The sequence below is a fragment of the Micromys minutus genome (genome assembly GCF_963924665.1).
Source record: "Micromys minutus genome assembly, chromosome: 6".
NCBI classification, from domain to species: domain Eukaryota; kingdom Metazoa; phylum Chordata; class Mammalia; order Rodentia; family Muridae; genus Micromys; species Micromys minutus.
In genome coordinates, this window is record NC_137975.1 from 22,415,611 (window position 1) to 22,435,973 (window position 20,363).

Consider the following 20,363-nt stretch of genomic DNA (forward strand, 5'->3'; position numbering starts at 1 on the left):
TAACAGGCTTATTAAATAAAATAATAGATGTATGTACAAGCAAACAGAAGCAGTACTTGTTTTTTATTGAAAAATGTTTTCATTTCCTCACATATTACATGCTTATTATGGTTCCCCCTTCCTCTACTCCTCCAAATTCTTGCCCACCTCCCTTCCTATCTAGATTTGCCCCCTTTCTATTTCTTATTAGTACAAAAAAAAAACCCAGGCTTTTAAGGGATAATAATAAAACCTATATAATAGGATAAAACAAAAATAAACATTTCAGCATTAGATAAAACACAAGGGGAAATGCCCAAGAAAAGCCACAAGAATCAGAGAACTATTAGCTGACACATTCAGGAATCCCATAAAAACACACAGGTGGTAGTCCAGTTCACCCAACAATGGCTGCCTATGAAAGAAAGGCCTGAGAATTGAGTAGTTGTTCAGTCTACGAAGCTGGATGTCTCAGCTGGTCTTTAGTAGATGCCAAGTCCAAAAGAAGTAGACACCAATGGACTTGCCAGCAAGGTGAGAGCAAGCAGGCTATGAGGACAAACTTTGTCTTCCTTGTTCTTATCTTGGTTTCCAGCAAGTGTGGAACAGATTAGAGGTGGGTCTTCCCACCTCAAAGATTCACATTAAAGATCCAGATCAAAGATCTGAACTGGAAGTGGATCTTCCATCTTCAAATTAAGCAAAAATCTCTCACAGGTTGTCTTAGTTGAGGTTTCCATTGCTGTGAAGAGACCCCATGGCCAAGACAACTCTTGTAAGAACAGCATTTAATTGGGGCTGGCTTATAGGTTCAGGGGTTCGGTCCATTATCATCAAAGCAGGCATCAGAGCACCTTCCAGGAAAACATGATGCAGGGAGAGGTGAGTTCTACAATTTGTTCCTAAGGCAAACAAGAGAAGACTATAGTCTTGCAGACAGCTAGGGGAGTCTCAAAGCCCACTGTGACACACTTCCTCCAAATGGCCACACCTACTCCAATAAGGCCACACCTCCTAATAGTGCCACTTCCTGTGTCAAAGCACCACATAGGTTTTTTTTTTTTTATTTTAATTAGTTTCAGATGCATTCATGTTAACAAACAAGGACAGCCATCGAAAATGCTAAGCTGGAAGACAAAATGCATATGCAGAGAACCTGCTGCATAGCCATGCAAGCCCTGTGCATGTTGATCCGCCTCTGGGAGTTAGCAGTTCACCGTGGTTTCTATTACACCAATAGAAACACTAAGACAGCATGCATTTATAGAGGATCATATTATGTTTTCAGACATGCAAGTAGTGTGTAATAAACGCACCCCTTCCTTCAAACATTTGCCCTTTCTTTGTTGTGAAATCTACAAGTTCCTTTCTCCGCTTTAGACATACACGGCCTGCCACTGCTACTGGAAACAGTTTGCTACCCCACAGTTCTGCAGAACCTCTTATTTCTCTTGTCATCACTTGGTGCCCATTGACTAACCTTTCCCAGCACTCTAAAGGTTGCTTTAGACTTTTAACGTTTTCCCCTTCACTGGCTTAATTGCAGGTGGCAATTGTCCTGTTACGACTGCACTTATCTCTTTTATAATGAGGAGAGGATAATGAGAAAAAATGCATTAATGCATAACAAGGCTCACAATGTATCATAAAGTATTAGCTGATGATTTCCCTTCCCTGGTAATAGAGTTAGAGATGGTTTTCCATCTATTTAAGAAATAGGTTGCATTAGTCTCAAGACCCCGTGATTCAATATTCCATAACTTACACAGATCCAAGTTGCAAGCTAAGGTGCTGGTTGCCTGCTGAAGCTGTTACTTTTTGTTTTTCTTTTTGACAACTGAAAATAATATGGAACAAATGAGAATAGCTAAATAGATCTGCCTTAAAGGTCAGTGGTATAAAGAAATGGTTAATTATACTGACAGTATAGTGAGAAAGTTAAAGAGAATGTTTTGGGGTTTGTAATTTTATTTTTCAGTAAAAAAATAACTCAGTAAAAGCTAGCCAAGCTAGATTTACTAATTTATAGCAATTAAGTAGTTAATTAGAAGTCTGTAATTATCTTTGCCACCTCATTAAGAACTCTGTAGATTTCCTAATGTAACTTGTTGGAAAGCTTACTTATCTTGGTTATTGGAGTTTTATGAAAAAACAGCTTTCAGTGTGTTAAAATGAGTACCTCATTAAAACTTTGCTCCTCTGTCCATGGAAGAATACATCAATTCCTAAGAGTATAGTAGTTCTGGGTTTGTTGGTGAAGTATGAGTGAAAGCCAGAGGATAGACCCTATTCTTAACCACTAAGGCAGAGAAGGATCTCTTGTGATGCTCAGCTGTGGTCCAGCCATGATACAACATCCTTTCTTACTGCTTTGTGCATTGATTTTTATTGATCAGCCTATAAATATATGCTATGCTACTGTGATTGTTTGGCTTGGTTTGTCAACTAGACACATCTGGAGTCATCTGAGAAGAGGAAACCTCAACTGAGAAAATGTCCCCCACAAGATTGGACTATAAGCAAACATTTGGAGCTGATAATGGAAGGGCCCAGCACACTGTGATTGTTGTCACCCCTGAGATGGTGGTCCCAGAGTGTAAAACAAAAGAAAGAAAGAAAGAAAGAAAGAAAGAAAGAAAGAAAGAAAGAAAGAAAGGAAGGAAGGAAGGAAGGAAGGAAGGAAGGAAGGAAGGAAGGAAGGAAGAAAGAAAGAAAGAAAATATAAAGAGCAAGCAAGCCAGTAAGCAGCATGTCTTCATGGTCTCTGCTTCAGTTTCTGCCTCTGGATTCCTGCTTTGAGTTCTGTCCTTGGCTTCTTTCAATAATGGGTTATGATGTAGAAGAATCAACCTCTTCCTCCCCAGGTTGGTTTTGGTTGAGGTGTTTATGACAGCAACAGAAAGCACACTTAGATTTACATGTTATGCTTTGTTTTACATGTACTTTCTGCTCATTGTAACTGGTAAGATTTCAATGCATACTATCCAACCTTTAAAAAAATCAAGTACTGACAAAAATATATTTATATAGCTTTATGCCAAAATGCTTTTTAAAAATCTGTACATGTATCTCTTCTTTTAAAAGATAAAGTTGTAAGAAAAAAAAAAAGGAAGCACAATGAGACAGCTAGTTTTATAACTTTGAATTTTACAGCATACTGACATCCTAGAAGGGGAAAAATAAAATTTGTAAGAAGACTGTCAATAACATGGGGGCTTTAAGTTATACCTGACTAAAACAGCCTAATGAACATGGATCTCTAGAAAACAAAAATACAAATGCGTGGTAGATTTGAAGTTGTCCTCTTTCAGTAGGCAACCCAGATGATTAGCATCAATAGTGTCTGCTGACCTCTCACAAGGCTAGGATCCCGGTTTCATCCGGTGAGATTCGGAGAAACCAACTTACAACGGATGTTTTCAATCCCTTAACTTGGCTCTGGAGTACAATGTGCCAAGCAGTCCCTTTGTTTCTCAAACAGACTATAACCTGTAATTGTGGAGGCTGAGTCTCTGAGTGAATGCACTGTCATATTTTTAGCCAGGCTATTACAATTGGGCATTTAGGTCCTTTCAATTTTTTTCCAATAGAAAACAACATGAATGTTTGTATTATGCAATGTTTTTTTTACTTGAGAGTCATTCATTATCTGAGTTTTGCTGAGTGTATTGGCTACATCCAGTAATACAAATTTTATACAAAGCCCATTAGAGTACATACATCACACATATGCACACCCATAAAACAAAATATTAATAATAATAATAATAATAATAATAATAATAAGGTGAATAAACTATTCTTTCATATCTGTGTTGGCCACTTACATGTCTTCTGAGAAATGTTTCTTTTGGTCCTTGAACTGTTTTTAGACAATCAACATATTTGCTTTCTTGCTACAGAGTTATTGAGTGCTTCATACACTTTTCATATTAGCTGAAATATAATTGGGGAATATTTCCTTTGTTCTACGAGTTGCTTGTCATTCTGTTCTTTCCTTTGCTCAACAGAGACTGCCAAGTTTGATTATTGCCCCGTTTGTTCGTTTTTGCTTTTGTTCCCTAACTTTCCAGGATCCAAATGCTCCCTCTCCAGATGGACGCCGTGCAGTTTTTCACCTGGTTTCTTCCGGTTTTACACTTTCAATTTTTACATGCAAGACTCTAATCCTCTTTAAAATGTATTTTATTAATATAAAATGGAAGCCTACTTTTTAATTTTACAGAAAGTATTATTGTGTGCACAAGTGCAAGATAGACAGGGTGGGGGTACATGCGGAAGTGTGTGGAGTCTGTTTCCTTCTGCGACCTTAACTGTGCTCCAGGGAATGAACTGGGGACACCAGGTTGTACCACAAGCACCTTTACTTAATGAGTCATCCCAACAGCTCAGGACCTGCTTTTTCACATACACACACATACACACATATATATGTATATATGTGTGTGTACATGTGTGTATGTATATGTATATATTTCAAATCATATGTTTTTAAAACATCCCAGCTACAGTTTCTCCTCCCTCTTCTCCTCCAATACCCTCTGCCCACCCACCACTATCCACTCCTCCATTTCTCTTCAGAAAAGAGCAGGCCTTCCAAGGATATCAACCTGTCCTGGCAAATCAAGTTGCAGTGAGATTAGGCACCTCCTCTTCTCCAGTTATGACTAGACAAGACAATCCAGTAGGAGGAAAGGGTCCCAAAGGCAGACAACAGAGTTAGGGACCGTCCCTAGCTCTCACTGTCAGGAGTCCTACAAGATGACCAAGCTACACAACTGTACCATATATGCAGAGGCCCTCGGTCAGTCCCACGAGGCTCCCTGGTTGACAGTTCAGTCTCTGTGAACCCTTATGATGATCCCAGGTTGCTTGATTCTGTGGGTTTTCTTGTCCTTGACCACTCTGAATACTTTGGTTTTTCCACCCTTTCTTTCACAGAGATTCCTGAAGCCCTGCCTAATGTTTGACTGTGGGTCTCCACATCTGTTTCCATCAGTTGCTTGGTGAAGCCTCTCTGGTGACAATTGGGCCAGGCATGCATCTATGAATATAGAAGAATGTCATTAAGAATCATTTCATTGACTTTTTCCCACATTCATGTTTTGCTCCATTCTAGGTCTCTGGACTGTCCAGACTCTGGTTCCTAGCCCTCCAGGCTATACCAGGGGTGGGCTCCCTCTCATGGCATGGGTCTCAAGCTGGACCAGTCATTGGTTGGGCATGCCCTCAATTTCTGCTCTTTCTTACCCCTGCGTATCTTGTAGTCAAGACAAACTGTACGCTGAAGATTTTGTGGCTGGATTGATATACCATCCCCCCCACTGGAAACTTTGCCTGGATGCTTGTGGGTATCTATTTTCCCAATGTCAGTATCAACGAGATCATTCATTTTCAATGGTTTGTTCTTAACATCTTAGTTGGAAATCAACTATCCACAAACACATGTTTATTTCTGGGATTTCTGTCCTAACCCATGTGTCAGTGTGTCTTTATTCTGGGACTGTGTTGTCATGGTCACTACAGTTTATAGTACATATGTTTTTAAATCACATAGTAGGATGCCACCTGTGTTATGCTTTTCATTCAAGATCTTTGTTTCTTTCAAGGTCTATTGTTCCATATGAATTTTAGAATTGTTTTAATTTGTATGAAAAATGGTGTTACAACTATGTCAGGAATTTCACTAAACCTACAGACACTTGCATATTTGGGCATATTAACAATATTAATTCTAATCTATAAGCATTCATTTTTTTCCACATTCATTTTGTCTCAGCATCATCAATTTCTTTCAGAAATTTTTATAGTTTTCAATTATAATTTTTTACCTACTGATTAAATTTAATCCAAAGTACTTTTTGTAGCTATTGTAAATGTAGTTGTTATATTGATTTCCTTTTCCAATATCTCATTGTTAAATTGTAAAAACACTGCTGATTGCTGTATTGATTTTGGTTCCTGCAACTTTACTGCATTTGCTTACCAGTACTAACATGTTTTTGATGAAGTCTTTAGGGTCTTCTATTTATGAGGTCATTAATCATTTAGAAAACTCAAGCTGGAACTAAAATGAGATGTTAACGCACTCCTGTTAAAAATGACTATTATTTAAAAATGTTGGGATAACAAGAACTGTTGTCCAGTGTTGGTGACAAGGATAACATGTTCATTATGGAAAGTGTATGGCATGTCTTTAAAATACAAACATCTTGGGCCATTGGTGTCTTAGAGCATTGACCACTATTCCAGATGACCAAGGCTCCATTCTCAGCACCCACATGGCAGCTCATAGCCATGTATAATTTTAGTTGCAGAAGATCTGATACTTTCTGTGGGCACCAAGCATTCAAGTGATGCACAAACATACATGCATACAAACTCCCATACATATAAAATAAATGTTTAAATCACCAACTAAAAGTACAATTGTTGTGCAATCCAGCAACCCCACTTCTGGGCAGCTGTCACAGAAAATGAGGTTAGCCAGCAAAGGTATTTGCAGTCCCTTGCCCACTGCAAGTTGGTACTACAGGTAAATACACAGAACATGTCTTCCAATGGTCGAATAGGTGGAAATGTGCAACACTTATGTAAAATAGTATTAAGGCCTCAAAGGAAGCAAACCCTGTCCATGTTCCTCAATATGGATGGACCAGGGCATTATGCTTAGTGGGTAAAGCCAGAGCTACATACAGCACTATCTTGATTGTACCTGAAAACAAAGCAGACTCAGAAACAGTGAGATAGAGGGTCCTGGTGCATAGTTCAATTGGTACAGTATATGCCTATCACACATGAGGTCTTGCATTCTATCCACAACACCATGTAATCAGTTATGAAACATTCCTGTAATCTCAGTACTGGGAACTGAAAGCAAGAGGATCAGAAGAAGGTCAGAAGGTCAGGCCAGCCTGGGTTACAAGAGACCCTGTCCTACAAATAGATAGATAGATAGATAGATAGATAGATAGATAGATAGATAGATAGATGATAGATAGAAGATAGGTAGATAGATAGATAGATAGATAGATAGATAGATAGATAGATAGATAGATAGAAGAAACAGCCAAATGATGGTGACCAGAGGCTAGAGACAGAAGTAGGCAGTCATATGGAGATTTGATCAGCATAAAATGGCATCAACCTACCTGAATGGTACAGCAATATTTAGGTTTCATAGGAAGAGCAAGACTTCGCTACCTATCAAAAAATTGATTTAGATTTACTTTCAATTTTATGTGTATGGTGTTTTGTCTGACCACATATATACACACCAGGTGGGTGTCTTGTCTGTTGGATGGATCCCCTGGGAATGGGGTTACAGATCATTGCAAGTCACCATATGGGTTCTTGGAACCGAACCCCAGACCTCTCTAAGAATACTTAGTCTAATGGACTAAGTCATCTTTTCAGTCCCGGAAAAACGTTTTAACTCTAGTTAATAACAATGTGTCGTATAGCTCAAAAGCATGAAGAGAGTAATTTTAAACATCTTCTTTGCAAAAATTGATAAGTATTTAAGTATTTGAGAAGATGAATATGCTAATTAGTTTGATTTAATCATCCTTGATTATATCTGTATATCAAAATATCTCAGTGTACCCTATAAATGTTTATTATTGAAATGTGCCATTAAATTTTTTAAAAAACAAAAATAGACATAAAATTCTTAGAAGCTTTTGATTTATCTTAGGATATCTAGATACAGCATGCTGTGCAAAGAGAAACACTGGAAAGAAGTAACTTGAGGTCTCACCCTACATGTTTACAATACTGAATTAAATGTAATATCTTAAAAGTTACAGGAAATAATAAAATAGCAGTAGGTAACATATCTGGGGTACTTTCTGTGTGTCAGCCATGATGTGAAGACTCTTACATTCCTTATGTTACTCAGTTTTCTACTATATACATAGTAGAAATATGTAATGTACATATATATTCTATATATAAAGCAAACCACCCTTGTAGAAGGGGAACTGATAGTTAAAGGAGATAATAAATTGCCCCATGGATACAATAAATGAGAGTCAGGATTTGAACCTGACTCCAGAATCTGATTAATATGATAATAATAAATTAATAGGATTAATTTATTAAAATTAAGTTAGTGATGTTCAGACAAGTGATGAGTCCAGGAAAGGAAGCAAAGCTATTATACAGACTACTGAACTCAATAGAAGAGGACAGTCAAGGGTCCAAGGAGAGCATGTACAACTTTGTTGGTAAAACTCAGCAAACTGACCAACAAAGTAATATGAGCTTGCTTTAAATCCACGTCTGTGTCTTATAATTGTGTCCATTGAGGCACGGTCCTTACCAGTCACAAGGGAGAGGTATTCACATCCCTGGCTTGACAGCAGTGGCTGTCTGCTTTCCTCTTTGGACAGGCACACAGAGAGAGCAGTCTCCAGTCACAGCATGAGCTGAACTGACCACATAGCATCTGTGTTCTGGGCTAGCCAGTCTGTCCACTTCTTCCTTGGTTTTCTGACAGCTAACAATCCCCCTCCAAGTAAGCAGGAGTTTTGTTAACTTCCAACTGCCTGTTATCCTGTGAGAGCATCAAAGTGAGATGTTCAGGCTCAAAGGAAAATTTGACAATAGGAAATACAGAACCCAGTACAAAGAATGGAGGGAGATAGAGTAATGGCTTAAAGACAAAGACCTTCAGGACTGGGAGGAAGCTATGGATTACTATTCTCACAGAGCCTGGAGACACTGGTATGTAAAGCAAGCATCTTAGACGTTGGTAGGAGCCATGGTTTCTACTGTCTTTCTTGGTTGGTTGTGTTTTTTCAAGAAAAAGGTACTTTAAATGAATGAGTGAAGTCCAGGGCATTAGACATGAAAATTACAATATTAATTGCTAGTATCTTTCTAGAAAACACCTTGGACTGACTATAGCTGAGACACAGCCGTGTAGAGGATGGTTGTGGTTGAAAGCATTTTTATTTTGGATTGATACTTACCAGGGTTCACAACTCTGCCAAAAGGGTTTGCAGAAAGAAATTTATTTGAAAGAAATCTAGCTCTACAAGCCTGATCCCCAGGAACCCTGAAGTAGCGTCTGTGGTGCCAGCGGATGTTTGTCTGTCTGTCTGTCTGTCTGTCTGTCTGTCTCTATCTCCCCCTCCTCCCTCTCATTGATTACTTGAAGTCATTGTGAACAACTAATCTACAAAGAAAGCTCCTCTTATACCCTCAAGACCTCCATGTCTGTGACGCAAAACTCAAGATACAGAATTAGGAAATGAGACTAAAAATCATACATGTTCACTGTCTGACTTTAAACAAGCCAATTAGTATTCAGAAGCTTGGTTTCTTTCCACAACATGGGAAGAATAACACAAGTACTATAAATTATTTGAAGAATAAATTCAGATTTTTAAAGCTCTCACCATGATGGTTATAAAGCTCCATTTAAAGATATGTCAATGGCACATTTGCATAAATGAAATAAAATGTGCACATAAATCATAATTCTATATTTTATCATTATCAAAGGCTGACCGTTATTTATATATTCTCATACCCACCAAACAGGTCAAGATTTATTGAGGAAATTCCATGCGTAACTTCAAGCTATCCTTTACCTTTTAGAACAATGGTTATTCATTTTGAGCATGTAACTCCCAAACGCACACAAGCAAAAACACACTCCCAACAGCTCCACAGGGCTGACAGGCCACCCCTGCTTCTCTCCCCCTACCCTATCAGGAACTGGGGCATCTTCAATAATATCAGCATAGAAACCTCTTACCCCCTCCTCGGCACCTCGGTGACTCTTAGCGTATACATGCACTGTACGACACAGTGCCCTGTGACAAGGTAACTTATCAACTAATGTGATGCCTGGTGGTATGGGACATCCGTCCCACCTCAGAAACCCTAAGCACTTACCTCTCAGAATTCCCCCTCTGCCTGTGGCATTAATCAATCTCTTAACAAAGATCCCTCCAGAATCCACACCACTGCTGCTGAACCTGCCACACCTCATCGTGATCCCGGAAATCTAACAGAAACGTTTCCATGGGCCCGGGAGTGGAATCCAGGGCCTTCTACATGCTAAGCAGGGGCCCCACCACGTGAGGGCTCGTCCCTGGCATTATTAGAAACACTCCCTTTTTAATATCAACAATCCATTTCAAAGCTCTTTCTCAAAGGAGGCTACAATTAAACACCAATGAAAAGTTTGTGTTTAGGGCCAGAGACATATCTCGGCTAGTAGAACACTGGTCTAGCATGCATGAAGTTCCATGTTTAACCTGCAACACTACATGAAAGTGGACATGACAGTGCACACCTGTAATCCCACCACTTAATTTATAGAAGCAGAAGGGTTAGAAGGTCAAGGCTATCATTAGGAACATATTTGAGTCCAGCCTGGGCTATATGACATCTGGCCTCAGAAAAATAGAATAGATAGAAGAAAGGGGAAGAAGGAGAAGGAGGAAGAGGAAGGGTGTTTATTACAGTGTTATGTATATAATATGTATATGTTAATATACATATACAAAACAGCTCTTGGAGATAGAGTTCTCTGGAGCTCTATTTTAGTGACCCAGGACTTAGGTTGCTCCAAATTCCATGTGCCAGCATGCTAGCAGTTTCATGAAGTTTCTCTGGAGATTTTGTAGTAAGAGAACAAAGAAAACCATAAATCAAGACCCTTTTCAAGTACATTGGTGGTGATATCAGGTGGGCAAGTGACAGAAACGTAGGAAAATCCGTTCTGGGACTCGGCTGCTAACTGCCACATTCTTTGCCTTTTGCTCGATGAAGGCTAGTGTCTGTTCATAAACTCCAAAGAATTCACCTAATGACAAGGATGTTAAGTCATGCAGAGGTATGTAATAAATGGCCCTCAAGGGAGTCGCTCTGAACTTGAACATTCCATCCTGTCCACACCCCCGAAGTCATGACCAGTCAATCAGCATTTATAGTGATAGCTTCTCTCCAGGAACTTCCCTTCACGTCCATTGGCAACGATGAGAAATTCTATCAGTTCCGTGGAATTATATGCAGGGGAAAGAGAGCTGAGGAATTCACCGAGTGACTAGACCGACTCATATTACTGGCTAAAACTTGGGTTCCTGGACCTTTCCCAACCTGCCATGGAATCTGATGCTGCCTGTGGGGCGAGACTCACCAAAAATAAGAACGTGAAGCTGTGGTCCGTAAAGAGGAAGAAGTGGTTTGAGGAAATGGCATTGTGGTAGAGTTGTCTCATCCACACTGACAGACAGAAGAACCTCTGTTGTTTGGCGGGAGGAGGGAGGTGGGGTAATTGTCTTCTGTAAGAATGAGGGTGGCAGTGACTGTCTCCTACCCCAACTGAGTACACATCCTTTCTTGGGGTCCTTCACCATGCAGAAATTGAAACTGTAAAAGAGAACAGTAAACTCTCTTTGCTGAGGGTAATGGAAGGGGTAAACTCTCTTTTCTGGGAATGACGGGGGTGTGGTCTGATGGGCATAGTCGGTGGGCGGGGCCTGGTGGGAGGGGGCTGATGGGCGTGGCCGGATGGGCGGGGCGCGGCTCCACACCTCCATGTGCACCAGCTGAGAGCAGGCTATTCTAAATGTGAGGAGGGAGAAGACAGTGTGTATCCAGTATGTTCTGTAACACAGATAATAAAACTCAACTAGAGTGTGAGGTTCATGAGTGTTAGTCACGGAGAGAAAGATTTGGTGAGAGTAATGTTCATATTGGGCATTAAATCTCTAGCTTTATTTTTCTTGAAGCAGTGACAGGGATCATTTTGGAAAAGAAAAATATTTTTGCAGAAAACTTTACCTGCAAAGTTTTCTTTTAAGTCTTAAATTTGTCAAAGTTATTGCTCATATGTTTTTCCCCCCTCAGAGTCATTACTGAATTCTGGACAGAGGATTAAATGTAACAATTTCCAGAATGGAGAAGAAGGGCTGAAAAGTGCTTCGAGCTACCCTGGACATAATCATTTTTTCTTACAGGTACTTACACTATGGACAGAAGTTGAAATAAACTAATTATCTGACTAACTACCCAGGGGCGTATCATAATTTGCATTAGTGCTTGCCTGCCGAATTCATAGCATTATGTGAGTAAATTTTAAGAAACTCTAGAGCAGGTGAGAAAGTTCAGTGGGACCAGGCAACATTTCATGACCTGATTTTGATCCCCAGAAGCCACTTCTGAAAGACGCCCCCAGACCACCACATGTGGTCAGCTGCACTCACAAACACACAATGTACAAAAACAATGATCTTAGTAAAATAAAAAGGTAAGTATAATGTGACTGAAACACAGTGGTCAAACTTCACAAATTTCAAGGGCAGAACTGAAAAGGAGAATATATAGAAGAGAGGGGGAATAGAAAGATAGATATATAGATAGATAGATAGATAGATAGATAGATGGATGGATGGATGGATGGATGGATGGATGGATGGATGGTTGGTTGGATGGATGGACGGACACACACACGCACGCATGCACGCACGTACACACGCTAAGTTGTGAGGCACCCCAAGAAGCAATTGTTTCCAACCATCTATCTATGCTCCGCCCCCTTTCCCAGCAGAGGCGAATCTCTCAAACTCTGGAGAAGCCAGAATGCAAAGCCAGGGGCAAGCAGTAGGTAGCACCTTCTCTGAACGCAGGAAGCTAGCGAGTGTGTGCTACTTAATTTTTCTAACTTGACTTTTATCTCTTGGAGAGCAGTTATGACTCCAACCCAACAGATCTGGGACTCCAGAGATTGGTCATGGGCATTCGTGATGCATCTTTGCTAGCCGTGTTTTCTCATCGTGGAGGGCCCAGTGCCTGAGTATCCCGGTGATCTTCACATAGGACCGGGGTTTGTACCGGCAGATGTTCCTGTGCTTCTGGGCTGAGCAGAAGCTTATCTCTGCCTAGAGGGACACTTTCTAGGTAGATGTTAGATTGAGTGTAGGAATCGGGAGATATCAGAGACAGCATGAACACATGTAAGGAATAATAGAAACAGTGTGCTTCTTAGAGATCCTCATTCACCAGCAGCCGGAGATTGAGAGAGCAGGTGCACCTGTGCGGAAGCCTTCATTGAGACTGCCCTGGATGATGTTCTTGGCAAGCTGGTGGCCACTGTGATAAGTCTATACTGCACGGGTAGAAAGAAGTTATACAGTACGTCATGCCCAACTGTCTCACAGGCATGGGTACCACCAGGAAGAGGTGATCTAAGCAGAGATGTTCATTGACCCAACTAAGGAGCTGGGAGGAGACATTGTCAAGAATGTTGGGATCCTATTTACAGACTGACAGAGTCCAACATATACTCAAAGAGAAATGTGAATATGTGAAGATTACCTACCTATCATATCTCCCCATGCCTCTGAAGCCTCAGGACCAAGCGTTGTGATAGAATCGTGGCACGCATCCGGACAAACCACACCAGGTCAATATGGTCCCACGTGGAAGAGGTTTATTGGGGATGACAGAGACAAGAAAGGGAAGAGAGAAAGAAAGAAAGAAAAAGAGGGCAGGTGACAGGGGAGGGGTCTGCCTTTTGGTGGGAGCTGAACCAGTGTATGCTGGAAATGTGTGTCCGTTACCATGGCAACAGATGAGGGGGTCAGTGCTGCTAGAGGCCAAAGAGGTTCCTCATACCAACACCAAGTGCTCCAAATGGATACCAATTAATTGGGAGATCCCTAGGATTTCTAATGAGACATCCCAGCCCATCGTGTGAATGTGAGTTAGCATTATTTTTAGTGATGGTCAGGAATTCTTGTGAGACAACACAGCAGCTGTAGTATGTCCTCTGAACATTATTCATTCGATGCAATAGTTGTCAAACATTCCAAAGGTGAAAACATAAATATAATAAGACTATATATGCTGTATATTACATATACATACACATACATCATATACATACACACATATGTATATACATATACATAATATACATTGTAATAAGGCAAAAATCATAAGACAGTAATAAAGATAAAATGCAGAATAAATTATAATATGCACATATATTGTCATTGGAAATGTGACTATGAAATGTATATAGGAATGCCTCCCCATCTGAAGGAGGTCCACCAGGCCCAGCTTTAGCAGCAGTAATGTTCACAGATGCTCGGAGAGATTCCAGTCTCTTTAAGGAATTTCTTTCTCATTGTTTCCAAGCTACATTTTTTTCTCCTTTAAAAAGGAAATATAGTAAAAGAGGAGAGAAGGAAAACATGGAAAAACGAATGAACCTTACTTCTGTATTAAAAAGGGAAGAGTTCACTTTGGAGTGACCACTCCATCCTGGCTCAACGCCTTAGAAAAATTCTGGGTGGTCCCACACCACCATCTACCGGCCATAATGTGAAACTACAACGTCCTGATTTCTTTGCAGTGGATTTAGCAGTAAATAGCCAGGAGACATTATCTGTAAGGGTGTTACACGTGAGATCTTGGGGAAGACAGTGACGTTTCCGGGTCACTGTGCTCAATATATATATATATATACCAGAGACAGGTAGTAAAGTAATACAAATAGAGACCGTTTATTAAGAAAGGAAGTCGGCTAGTGAGCTGGTCATGTTTACATAGCACCTCACTTGTGTTTGCAGATCGCAGGCTTTCCTGGAACGAGCTCTACCTGTTACAGGTAGTCTAGGTGGGGAGGGTTTCCAGCCTTTTCCTGTCAGCTGGTTTGTTTCATATGATCCTCCTGATGCTGCCTCCCTCCTCCTCCTCCTCCTCCTCCTCCTCCTCCTCCCCCTCCTCCTCCTCCTCCTCCTCCTTCTCCTCCTCCGTCTCCTCCTCCTCCCCCTCCTCCTCCTCCTCCTCCTCCTCCTCTCCATGTCCCTACCCTCCAGCCACACCCTCCACATCCAGCTCTAATCCATGCAAGGTTTTGAGGGCAGAAATGTAGTGGTTAATTCATTTTTTGAACTTTCTTACACAATAATGAGGTCTACAAATCCATATGAGAGATGTCCCCAAATTCACCTTACACTGGATAGATGTGCTGTCGTAGAGATTGGCTAGGCTGCCTTCGCCTTTAGGAGTTTAGTTTGTAAACACCGTATACCCTAGAAAACACCGTTTTTACCAGGTTAAAATACGAGGTTTAAGCAAGAGTAACAACCAAAGACTCTAGAAAGGGTGAGAGCCAGGGAAACCCAGCTATGCTCCTCCCAGGAGAACCATTACTTTATCTTGCTCTCAAGGATGTCCACTAGGACTGTTAGGAAATAAAGCATGCTGGTGGTTGTATGCCAATACCGTGGAAAGACAGTTATGAGGAGGAATGCAATGACGGAAGGAGTTAGAGCAAAGCAGCATGCGGTGGTAGCCGCTGAGTACCGACGGTGTCGAGATTTAAAGTGAGGAAGGCAAATGATGAGACATGAAGAGATCTCCATTTTTCTGCATTGTAGCTGGGATTGTGAGTCTCTTCCCTGGCTCATCAGCAGCAGGCACTCGAGCCTCAATAACCTATTGTTCCTTTTAAAGCCTAACCCGGTTTCCATTTGGAATTGTTGCTCATCATTTGGAGGGGTCTATGCTTCCCTGGGGGCAATGAGGATGAAACAAAATGGGTCACGGACCTTTTGCAGGCTCAGGTCAGTGGGGGCCGTTTAGAGAATCCTCTTGGAGACTTAGGAGGAATCCCATGACTCCTTTTCCTCTTGAGTTCTCTGGTAGGAAGGATCAGAATGCTGCTGACCACATGCTTTCCCTCAGAATCACTGAGGACATTGTTCCCCATGTTGACCATCCTCCTCTCTATTGCTGGGAGCCAGGCAGATCTGAGGCTTTCTCTGAGGCCCCATGAAAGGACAAAAGAGAATACTAGTTCCCTGTTCTTTTCCACGGGGAAAAAACTTGGCAAGGTCTAGCCTGGAACTGCAACCAGAACCTCAAAGTTTAGGTTTTGGGTCCTGAAGAGACTGGGGCTATCAGTCTCATAGCTGCTGCTTGTTCAGCCTGTGACAGACCTGAGATGCCCTGTGTTCCCTTTGTGCAACATTATTTAGTGCCTGCAGACTTCCTCCCGTTGTGCAATGGCTTTCTGCTGACTCTGTCCCTCTTCCCCCACAAACTGTAGGTAAGATGCTGTGTTCTTAATGAGCTTGCTCTGCGTAAGACATAGCCTGTGCAAGACATCCCAAAGTTCCTCATCATTATTTTCTGATGCCGCTCATCCCTCCCAGGATCCCTGATTTTCCCTCTCAAGATCCTGTCACTAAAGAATCGCCTGCTGGCCCAGGTCATGCTATAGCGTGTGTATTCTTCAGTGTCTACCATCTGGTGTCTTCCATTGTGGAGGTTCCTTCCTTCCACTACAGAGGTTCTACCCCCCGCCCCCGCCCCCCCCCCATCTTGTATTCTTGCCGAGGCCATTTCCAGGTTTAACTGAAATCTGATCTCCTTGATGAAGAATCCCATGGAAAATTACCCATCTCATGTCTAGGAACTAAATGTCAAGATGTCCTAGCTAACTTATCTTAGCTTCTGTTAAACTGCCTGATTGTGGGGAGCTTTCTCCTGATAACCATTTATCTTAGCTTCTGGTAAAATTCCTTGCTTCAAACTGCTCACTCTATGAAAGCCCCACCCCCACCCCACCCCACCCCCTTGCAGCGGCTGAGCAAGATGCCTAGATGAGGTCTCTGCCCTTAAAACTCCTGTATCCTGAACACTTGGGGGCACACGTAGGTCCCTGAACTTTTGAGTGTGGTTCCGGCCGACTGGAATGAAGATTTTCAATCGCTTACATGCTGTGTATGCTTGCTCATCTCTAGTGAGCTCCCCCAACACCCTGGTCTCTTTGAGCAAGAGGACAGCTGGTCCACCAGAGCTATGCCTAACGGTTCCAGCAAAACCATTCCAAGATTCCTTTTCTCCATTCCTGCACCCAGATACTTCTTCACCCTTGACTCTCTTTTAAGAAGTACAGCATTCAAAGAAGTCAGCTGAGCAACAAAACAAGAACCGCTTTGAGGACCCTCCAAATCCCTGGTTCAGATTCCATTTTCTCCCCAGTAGCACCCTCCCTGCCAGGCTCTTACATAGTGTTCCCTGTGAGTAGGAGGTGAACGGTACCTCACATATGTGCCTGTTTCTCAATGGGCACCAAGATCCAAAACCTTTGTCAACCTTGATAAAGCCAGTGCTGTGGGGAGTCAGTGCTTCATTTTCTTTGAAGCAAAAGCTGCTTAACTCTTAGAATGGATAGTGTTCATGTCAGTTAGAGACTTATGTTCTCCATTTCTGATGTGCTTTATTCAGGGAGTCTTTAAAGGGAGTTTGAACTGAAATTCTGAGAAAAGCTAGTTTTATGTGATGGCCAATCTCAGTTGTCAAGTGTGTGTGTGTGTGTGTGTGTGTGTGTGTGTGTGTGTGTGTGTGTCTGTGTGTATGTTTGTGGTGTGTGTGGTATGGTATGTCTATGTGTGTGTAAGTGTGGTGTGTGTGTGTGTGTGGGGTATGATTGTGTGCATGTGAAAGTGTGGTATGTGTGTCAGTGTGAATACTTTATGCATGTGTATACAAAGGTGAAAGTATGCACACAGATGTGTTTGCATGTATGGGTGTGTGTAAAGACCAGAGGTTGATGTCAGTTCTTTGTTAGTTCTGAGCTCCCTGCTTCAGCTAGTCTAGCTGGACAGTGAACCACAGGGATCTGTCAACTGCCACCACCGAGTTTATCTGTGCACGTGGTCTATGCCCAGCTCTTAAACTTTGCAGAATTTGAGTGCTTTTCTAGTTCCAAATTTTTCCACATTGCTCTTACAAAACAAGAGGCCTATAAGCCACAGGGTCAGGTTTATTATAACAGTGACTCCATTTATCAGTTCCCTTTGTCAATATTTAGTCATTATTCTTGTTGCTGTGACCAAGCACCAGACAAGAGGTGACTTTAGGGAAGAAGGTTTTACTTTGACTTACAATTCAAAGAGGTACAGTCCATCGGAGAAGAAGCCAAGATGGCAGGAGCATCAGGCCGATGTCCAGCTTGCTGTCTTCTGTGTTGTGGAAACCCCAGACCATGAACTCCAGCCATGTTCACATTTGGGGTGGGTCTTGTCACCTCAATAACCTAATCCAGAAAATCCTTCATAGACAAGCCTAGAGATTTGTTTCCATGGTGATTTGAAATCCCATCAAGGACAGCAGAGATGGCTCAGTGGGTAAAGTGCTTACTGAGCAGGCATGCATGGTCCTTGGGAAACTGAGGTTCCCTTCCGGGGTCCCTAGTCATAATAACGAAAGAATTTAACAACACACTCAGAAGCTGAAGAACAATTGTATTAGAACTTGAGATGAAGACAAGCAGGCCAAAAATCCCTGCAGCTGCAAGAGGAGGATGAAGAAAAAGCCAGGTCTCTTAGGACAGGAATGGGATAGAAATAGAGACAGTTTAAGTGAGCCGGAGAAATGGCTCAGCAGATACGAGCACTGTCTGCTCTTCCACGGGACCTGGGTTCAATTCCCAGCAACCACTTGGCAGCTCTCTTCTGGCTTCCACTGGTACTATATACAGGTGGGACACAGGAATACTTACAGGCAAAGACTTCACACATACAAAACAAAATAAATCTTAAAACAGAAACAAAGCAAAGCACTCCTAAGAATGGAAGTGAGCTATGGACTGGAAAGAGCCCAAATATGTGTACATGTATGTACATGGGTCTACATATGTAAAAATTTACATACATAACCATGCAAGTATGCAATTAACTACACATAGGCAGAAGTATGCAAATACATGTACATACATACACACAAAATAGTCACTTTCACATATGTGGCACATAGGGGTAGAGACACACAAATGCACAGGCATGTATGTGTACATAGTTGTAGCCATAGAAACCCCTACACATGGACACATATGCATGCACACACATCTACAAACAAACACACATAAGTACGTGTACATTTATGCGCTGACATTTACATTGGTTCAGTCACACACCTTTATAAATGTACTCTGTGCATTAATCACAGAATACGAAAATGTTCACATGTGCACACACAAGTACATGGTATACAAAGGCACACAGATGTACACATATTTAGTGTGCATATTGTACCTACATACGCAGGCAGGCATGGGATGAGCACTCAGCCCTCATGTTCTCAGTACCTTGTACCAACCGTGTATGTCTCTACGTGTCCCTTCTATCACTGAGAAGAGTCTTCTCTGGTTACGGCTGAGAATATCCCGTGTCCATGTTATAAAGACCAGAAGACAGTCTGGTGCTGTGTCAATAATAGTACTGAATTCCCTACCCGGCTTATGACCTCCACAAGCAAGAGCTTTTCAGCAGTTTACAGAACAACTACCCATTTCCTCTGTGGTATGACCTTGGATTCAGTCACAGAGCAATGGTTATCCCCATACAGGAGTGTCACTGTTGTACAAATAGGTACATCCTGCCTGGCAGGGTGCTGTTGACAATTATAAGATTCACAGCTCAACAAGACCACGAACGCGTTTCCATGGCAGCTGCACTATGAATGCTATCCCACATGGAGGAAGCTTCCAGACTGATTTTTCTGCACCTTGCAAATGAAGTGTGTGATTTCTTCAGTGGTAGGATCTTATCAGCTAGCTGTGGCCTGCAATCACCAAGTGTAGCAAGGGCACACACTCTGGGAAGTACCTCTGGGGCCTTTAGGAACAAATCATGACAAAGTGTCTCACAGCCCAGTGGTGGCGGTACATGCCTTTAATTCCAGCATCCGATAGGCAGAGGAAGGCAGATTTCTGTGAATTCAAAGTCAACCTGGTCCACAGAGTAAGATCCAGGACAAGCAGAGATACACAGAGAAACCCTGTCTCAAAAACAAACCAAAAAGAGGAAGTATCTCACATCTAGACCTGGGGTTTTGTTGGGGGTAACCTTTGGCTTCCAGGTGCAGTTACCCACACATGCTGAACATCTCCCTTATAAATCTGTTTTAACGTATTTTAATTAGCTTACAAAATAGTATGTTTCTGTGTTTTCTTATGGTGTGTTTTCAAACATCATTTTGGCTGGCCCTCCTTTCCCCCATGTCTCTTCTTCCCCACCCCCCCATACCTATCTCTACTTGTATTTTTCCCTCCCAAATTCCCTCCTCTCTGCTCTCATCCCTCCTGTCATGCTAACCCACTCCCCCGAGGCATCCACAACCCCAGCAACTTGAGTAGCTTCCACACCCCGGGTTAAATACTCAAGTCTGAGGTAGGAGTCCTGTGTAAGGGAACAAAATGGAGAAAAACGGAATACAATTTAAAACTAAAAATTTACATCCCAAGTTCATGAAGTTGCATGTACAGTGTGTGTGTGTGTGTTTGTGTGTGTGTATGTGATACTTATATCCACAGAATCATTAGCATTGGTAATAATAAGAGGAAACTG